The sequence below is a fragment of the Sparus aurata genome, chromosome 3, assembly GCF_900880675.1.
Source record: "Sparus aurata chromosome 3, fSpaAur1.1, whole genome shotgun sequence".
Classification (NCBI taxonomy): Eukaryota; Metazoa; Chordata; class Actinopteri; order Spariformes; family Sparidae; genus Sparus; species Sparus aurata.
Window position 1 is genome coordinate 6,388,767 of NC_044189.1, and position 8,614 is coordinate 6,397,380.

Here is an 8,614-nt window from a genome sequence, read left to right on the forward strand (position 1 = left end):
CTCCTCCTCCTCCTCCTCCTGCTCCTCCTGCTCCTCCTCCTCCTCCTGCTCCTCCATGTCTATTGGAAGTCCATCTGCAGCTGCATCAAACTGGTTGGAGTTGTCACACTTTGTCCTAAGTGTTCATATCATGTGACCTGTTTATGTAATACTACATAATTATGTCAAATTATAAAGATTTAAGATTATTTTCCAACATCATGATTTCAGTATTATATTAAATCTACACCTGAAACTAACTCAGCTCTTCTTTGATCAACCCTTTAACTGCATGCGTAATTCTTTCAGACACTGAGTACTCGTACAGTCTCAAATCCCCTCGGGTTTAATATCTCGAATATCTTTATTATCATATCTTTTATGGCACAATGACAGCAGGCGTCTCATCTCTTATTCATGATATGTATCAGACCCGTCGCTCCTCGTTAGCTTCGTACCGCTAACCGAGCGAGACCTGCGCCTCTTTGAAGTTCCAGCAACAACTTTATTTGACACAGCGACGCGTTTCCGTGACTCATCCAAAAGCTTTGATGGCCAAAAAGAAATATGCAATGAAAACAAATGGTGTCATCAGTGAGAGGCTGCATGTTTGTTTGAGAAGCGTAACATTCCTGCCTCTCGGCGACAGAAGTGTTTAAGGAGATGATCTCTGCGGTTCAGTCGAGTGTGTCAATGTTGCATCGTGAGTCATTCTCCCCGCCGCCTCTCTCTCTCTCTCTCTCTCTCTCTCTCTCTGTCTCGCCCCTTCTTCACCTCCACCCCTCCGTCCCTCCATCCATCCCGTCCTGCCTCCCCTCACGCTGGGAATTATGCAACACTCTGCAGGGCTGTCAGGAGAGAGGCATGAAGGGAAAACTGTGTGTGCATATCTGTGTGTGTGTGTGATGGAGGGGTGGATGGATGGAGAAAGAAAGACACATTAGAGTAGATATGAGAGGGAGAGACAGACTTGGTTTATACACCTCTGTTTACCTCCTTCATTCATCATTCCCATCCTCTCACACACATCCTCCGTCCTTTCCCTCCTTTTCCATCAAGGTCGCCGACAAGGACGGTCTAGCCACATTTTCTGGCCTGTGATTCGCTGTTGCGGCGGAGCAGCGCCTTAAAGAGACAGCCGCCATCTTTGGCACAGCACCAGCACCGGCAGGGTGGTTAGGGGGGGCATGACCGTGTTGACGGCTCCGGCTTCACACTCATTGATTTTCCCAAAATGCCTGTTTTTTCCCCTCCTGAAATATTTATCGCAGTTTAAAAAAAGCGTTTAGAGTTGGCAGTGGAGGCTGTTTTTGTTCTGTTTCAAGAGCAGGGTCGTGGTGACTTCCTGTCCTTTACCAGTAATTGTTCACTGTGTTTCTAAAACACTTTAACGTGTAAAGCTGCGGCCTCGCGACACCTGATAAGAGTGACATTGTTAAACGTGGCGCCTGAACGTAGCAGTGTTTTTAAATTCGGCAGCAGAGTGCAGAGACGTTCCTTTATCTGATGTTCAAACTGTGTCTGTGTTAAAGAGAGGGACGTTAATGAGGGAAAAAGGAGCCACAGCTCTACAAAGCTGCACATTTTGTTCCGAGCATCAGAAAAAAGTGAGGCAGATATACCCGACAGCTTCAGTGGAGCTTTAATGGTCATTTTATCCTGCAGAGCGAACATGAGAACATTATAAATCCATCGGGGAGGGGAAAAAAATCGAATCGAATGATTCATCATATAAATGGCGGGATCTCCTACAAACATCTATGGATAGAAAAAATACAGAAAATACACTAAAACCCTCATTGACCCTCAGAATAGTCTCATAAAGGGTAGATATTAGTGATTGAAGTACTTAAAGTCTACTTAAAGCACGTTAGCCAGCTAGCCCCAGCCCATCCTGTCTCCTCATGAATACTACTATGAAGCACAAGAGGTGATAGTCTGATAGCCCGTAGTTTCAGCTGGGAGTTGTATAATCAGTGATTTTAGTACTTAGTCTTGTTAGAAAACAAAATAAATATATCATATTTTACACTTATTTTCCTCACGAATCATAAAATACAAACACGCACTCTCTGAATTGAAGTTTCTCTCTTTTAACTAACTTAGACAAGCGGCATCTCCTTGTTAACTCATCATGAAACACCTTTCATTCATACTCCTGGTTGTAAATCGCCTCCATACTGTATCACCTGTCTTCAAACTGGCATCTGTCGGTGTCAGAGGCTGTGTTTAGTCCCAGTCTAGTGTTCAGATGTGTTCACCGTGATGCCAGATGACCAACCCCATTGACTGCACTGATGTCCCCCCTTATCCAAGGTTGAGATGTGGGCAGAATCCCGTCAGCTAATACAGTAGGGCCACTTAGCTACTTGCTAACAACAGTTTATTGGCTACATCTTTAAAAGAGTATCTTTTAGTATGTATTAAGTTCCTGATATCTGTGTCTTTTTTCCTAGAAAAAAAGGTAAATGATAAATCTAAATTCCTACATAGATTTATTAATATTGGTCTCAAATATTGTTTAATTTCTGTTGTATGATTGAAAGAGGTTGCATCGCGGAGAACAAAGTGCACGAATGGACGAAATTAGTTAACAAAGAAAACGTATTAAACAAAGAAAATTACAAGGTTTGACATATTTGACGCAACCACTACTTTCCACTACTTGTATTGTCTTCCTGGCGTGTTCGCTGTGAGAAACACTCGTGGTGCAGCTACAGCTTGGACATTGTTTCTATTATAAGATCCGAGATCCGACTGGAGCAGAAAGTGCACAAAGCGTAGGCGGAGGGGAGGGAAGCTGAGCTGTCGGCACACACACACACACACACACACACAACTACACGTTGACACATGCAAATACACAAATAGAAACTTCCAGATATTAGTGTAAATTATTCATTCAGCAGTGCAGCAATTCCAAAACAGTAATGTACACCCTGTTCTCCATCAGGGAAGGGTGTTTTTTGGCTTGAAATCTGAAAACGACTTAGATATTTTGTTTGCAGTTTGTTATTTAATTCATAAGAGGCAACAAGTCCTGTGAAAATGTCTGAATGTTTTATCTGCAGGATACTTTAAGATCTTATTTATCCAGAAACATTTGTCTGAGTGTCATTTCTACAAAGCAAAGCTCCTCAATACGTCGTCATACGTCGGCTCCGAGACGTTGATTTAGGCAAAGAACAGTCTGTTCAAACTCATCTTTCCCTCAGACACGCTGCCTCTGAGGTCTGAAGTAACAACGGCAGGGGAGACGCTAGCAAGGAGGGAGGGATGGAAGCAGGGAGAGGAAAGTGAAGAGAGAAATCAAACAGCTGGAGGGCAGAAAAGGTGCAAGAGGGAGGGAGCGAAAGAAAGACAGGAAGTAAGAGGAGTGGAAAGAGGGAGGCCACTCAAGTAGAGCACAGTCGGATGAAAATGTCTCCGGGACGTTTGCTCATTAACTATCGTCCACTTTCTCTCTGCTTTCATGCCCGGTGGGACCTTTTTTTTGTCATTTCAATTAGAAAATAGTGTAGCTGAACTCTCCCTGAGGCAGATGTGTCACTAGCACTGTCCAGAGTGCTGATCCTGGAGCTGTTGTGCATAGTTCCCATCATAGACCAGATGGACTGGGGCCCTCAGCGACCAGTGTTGGTGATGTGTTTTGCCGCTTATGCTCTGATACTGTTGTCTCATATGTGCTTTTTTTATATTTTAGATCCTATTTGCTGTGTTGTGGCGTCATCTCCACCTGACAGGTTAGATCTTGATTAACTTTAGTCGCTCCCCGGCATTACTGAACATTTACACTGAGTTTCTTTGAGTCTACGATGTCAATTTTTCGTTGTTTCATTGGTGTTTAACTGCACGATATCTAAGCTGCTCTCAGTTAAAACAAAAGATATAAGTAGCGAGCGATCATGGGAGTTATTGTCTTCATTGTTATACAACCACCACTGCTGATGAAAAGCTATACTCTGGTTTATTACCTGCAGAACTAATAATAGTACCCAGAAGCCTCAGCTGCACTAATAAAGAAGCTGAAGTAGAGACTTTTGTACACTCTTTCACTCCATCGTGCTCGTGGTGTTGTTGTTCTTTTCCACTTGGATCTGATTTCATAAACCAAGACATTCAATTGTCTCTACTTTAACTGCAAATACAGGTTGTTTTTTTATCCTTGTTTGGCTCAAAGGTTTTCATTCAGGTGATCACGGTCTGTTCTACATTTACAACAGAGTGAGAGCTCACTGTTGCGTTCTGAGATTTGTGTGTTTGTTTCTGTTATAACACTCACCATCCTCTTCAAGCTAAAGGGGACTACAGAGGTCCCCCCTACTCTCACATACCAAGAGCCTTACGCAACACTCAACAGAGGATCTGAGAGCAGGTGTGTGTGTGTGTGTGTGTGTGTGTGTGTGTGTGTGTGTGTGTGTGTGTCCTGCTGCCGGTAGCTGTAAGTCTCAGGCTGTGCAGTCATTACACCTGAACCATTCAAACACCTGTCGTATTAGTATGGCTATGTGTCTGCTCATCCAGCTCTCAGAGTGTGTGTGTGTGTGTGTGTGTGTGTGTGTGTGTGTGTGTGTGTGTGTGTGTGTGTGTGTGTGTGTGTGTGTGTGTCCATGTTTATCTCTGCAGGACATGTCTGCGCTCATTGATGCAGCGATGATGTACATCAGTGCACGCATGGCATCCTGCCCATTTGCAGGTGCACACACACACACACACACACACACACACACACACACATCATATCTCTGTTACTTACTTTTGCTTCCTGTCCAAAATAATAAACTTACTGTGATATAGATAATTTTCCACTGCGATTTAAAGCTTATTTTTATTATTAAATGTAAAGACAAACATGTTTTTATTTCAGAATGATGTCCGGTTTCTGCATTTGTGTCGAAGAGCTCGATCCAGGGGTTTTCCGTCTCTTGGTAACCGACTGCTCATAGCACAATTAAACTAAAGATCTCTGACTGGTGATCCAGCGCGGCTGCTATTAGACCTCTAAGTGGGACATTCACACTGTGGCATTTACAGAGCCTGCGAGCTAAAGGTTAGCGCTCGTGACCCGAATCCCCAGACGGGCTGGAAAAGTCTTGGCAAGAGAAGTGAGACTGTAACACCCTCCACTGCATCAGTGAGTGCCGCAGAGATCCCCTGAGCAAGGCACTTAACCCCGCAGCTGCTCCAGAGAGCTGTGGTTGTATTGGTCAGCCTCCAGATCTGTGAGTGATTATAGCTGAACTCCAAACTCTGAAATATGGCAGCTATCAGATGGAATGGCCCCTGATTCTACCTCTGGGCCCACCAGCAGGTCAAGTCAATGTTATTCATGAAGACCAAAATCATCAAGGTCGTGAAATATCTCTGTGTCTGATGGATGAGCTGGCATCATAGTGAGTGAATTAAAGGCTTTAGATGTTTATATTTTGTCACAGAAACCTTTTGAAAGTTTGATTAGTCGTGTTTGTGTGTGTGTTTCTTAGTGTGTGTGTGTGTGTGTGTGTGTTTGTGTCTTCCTGGCAGCAGCTGTCTTCAGACTGGACTCATCTCCGATAAGAAATCAATCCTCCGTGATCACAAATAAGACGCAGCTCCCCGTTTGTCTCCGGCACGAACAGTGACCAAGCATTTCACTACACCTCACTGCTGCAGATGATTAAACTGTAATCAGCGTCAGACAGATTCTCAAAAAAAAAGAAAAGAAAAAAGACAAATTACATGATTAATTTGACTTTATTCTTATGCGTTTTTCGTCTCCCTCCACCAATTCATCCAGTTTCCAATTTCGTCGACTGTTTTTTTTTTTTTTTTTTGTGGCAGCTGGATGATTAGGGAGCCGCAGTTATCTGACAGCTGTTGCTATGGTGACCAGGTCTCTGAAATGTATTTGTTCTGTTCTGTCCTCTCTCTCTCTCTCCCCCCCGAATCTCTGTCTTTCTCTTAAAATACACTCTTTGTTGTTTTAACCTTTATGAAAAGATGTGCCGAGCGTTTCGGCAGAAGAACTGGAGAGGGTGAGAAAGGTGGTGCGATAAACGGAACTGCTATTCTGTCTTTCTACGAGGTGAATTAAATGTAATATGTTTTTACGGTCTGTCTTCCTCACACAGTTGAAGTTTGACACTTGAACATCGGACAAGCAGTAAAAAAGAAGTCTTCGATCTGTACATACACACAAACAGGACTGTTTTTGTGTATGTTTCTTTGACCCTAAGCCTAACTTAACATTTCTTTATGATGCAAATTCACATTTCTCTAGGGTACATTTTAACTGTATGTTGTGACAACGCTGTGTTAATGGTCTGCTTAAATAAAGGCACAAAAATCACTCGGTTAAGGTTCAGAAATGATCATTTATTGGCTTAAAATCACCACAAACACAGCTGGACATGAGAGTCCAGAAACATGACTGAAGATGTCCCGACAGGCGGCTGTGGCTCAGGGGTAGAGCCAGCATCTTGTTATCGGAACGTTGCTGGTTCGATTCCCCTAGTCTACACTTCAAAGCTCTCTTGGGCAAGATACTGAACCCCAAATTGCTCCTGATAGTCAGCACCTTGCATGGCAGCCACCGCCATCAGTGTATGAATTACTGTAAGTAATTAAGTGAGACTGGCACATGGCAAACTTATTTCTGATAAAACATGAAATGACATTTTATTTTTATTGTTCTTTGTTCTTACTACTAATTAGCCCCCACTTGCACAGATGTGATGTATCCTCCTCTTGCATCCTGGTGGGATAAGTCGATGCCAACATGGGGAATGCGGCTGCAGCATGACATTTTATATCGTTTCATGCTGCCACGCCTCTCCGGCATCACTTGTGGAAGCTGTATGTTTCGACCCACATTTTTCCGGCCCAGTTTTAGAATGTGCCAGAAAAAAAAGAAAGGCATGATTGATGGTGCATACTGGAGGGATGACAAAGCAGTGAAGAAACCAGGCCACTCGTCAGTTATGATAGAAGGGGAGTATTGATCCCATCTGCACATAGTGGCTGCTCTCTCACACACAAACACACACACACACAGACAGAGGCATGCACTCATTTAGACGAGCCTGCACGGTCTCGCGGGCATTCGCAGACAAACATTTGCATAGCAACACACACATGTCTGTGCAGGGACGACCAGACATTTACACACTTGATCACAGTCTCATTTGCTCGTGTGTTATGCAATGTGGAGTGCCTTCCCCTTTTGTTCATTTGCTCACTAGTGGTTAAATCACATCAGTTGGGATGGGTGCAGGCGTGTGTGTGGGTGTAAATGGCAACTGCACAATATTCATAGCCTCCTGCTCTATTTGAAGGCTCTAAAAACAGCAATATAATTGCCTAATCTTGCACAGCAGGTGGTGCACACAGAAATAAAGCAAGCGGAGCCGCAGCTTCTCCCTGACCCACCACGAGCATCACATTGTTTCCATATGATCCCTGTTTCCTTTTCATTCTGCTCGCAGGGTTTTTCTGGCAAAGGGTTTTCATTCGTCACTAGCACTGTGTAGACCATCTGTATTCCAGTAGAAGAGTGGGCTTTGTCTTGGTTTCTCGACAGTACATTCCTCAGTGCTTCACCCTTTCTATTCCATGTTTTTCCCCTCGATTATTCCTCTGTTCTCTTCATCCCTGCTTTCCTCTCTCTTCTGCTCAGAGCCGTCAGCGGGATCTTACACAATCCCAAGTTCTGCTGCACTGCTGCTCACATCTGTTGGACAGATACTGACATACTAATGCAGGATGTATCCTGTATTTAGAGAACAGCACACGAGATTCTTCTCTCCTGATGCCACTGATGATGCAGTGCAGATGTGCACTTTGTTCACGTCTTTTTTCCACAGAAACAGAAACGCTGCAGTCGGAACAGCTGCTGCCAACTAAACAAAAATCCTGAAGGGAAATGCTTTATTACTCAAAGGTTATTATAATGTCTAAGAGAAAGTTATTTTTGCAACCTGAGAATTGGCAAAATGTGAGATTCCAAGCAAACCCCAGTTGTTTGTCTTAGAGCACATTTTGTGACTGACTTTGACAGCATTACCAACCGTTCCAAACTCTAATAAGCTCCAGAAGCCCCAGGTTCACTGTGTCCCGGGTTTTGGTAACTTAATTTGGTTTGGAATTTGCACAACGTAAGTACACTGTCATCCAAGGCAGGCCAATGTTGACGGAAAGTTTCATAGTCCACAAAACATTTCTGGAGCTTCACAGCAAAACATTGTTGCAGCTTTCTCCTAAACAACTGACGTAGATGGGCTCCAAACAGGTCATCCAGCGTAACCCAAGTCTTTGGAAACCCTGAGATCCCAAACGGATTTTAAAACAACATTATTTAGACCCTTTTTAAAGCCAAAAACTTCGCTGTAGCTGCTAAGATAAAGTCGTTAGCACGCCCCATCTGAAGTGGGCGCACAAGCTTGACCGTGGAGGTTTTACAAATTAATTTGGGATCGTGGAGCCTTCAGACACTTGAGTTGTGCCAGACAAACTGTATGGAGCCATTTTGTAACAAATAAAGTTGTGTTAAATCTAATTACAACAACAGAAATAAAGGTAAATAGGCCTATTGTTCCAGCGTAGGAATATGAGTTGCACTGGACAGGATAGCTGAACCGTATAAAGCTTACTACAGTCC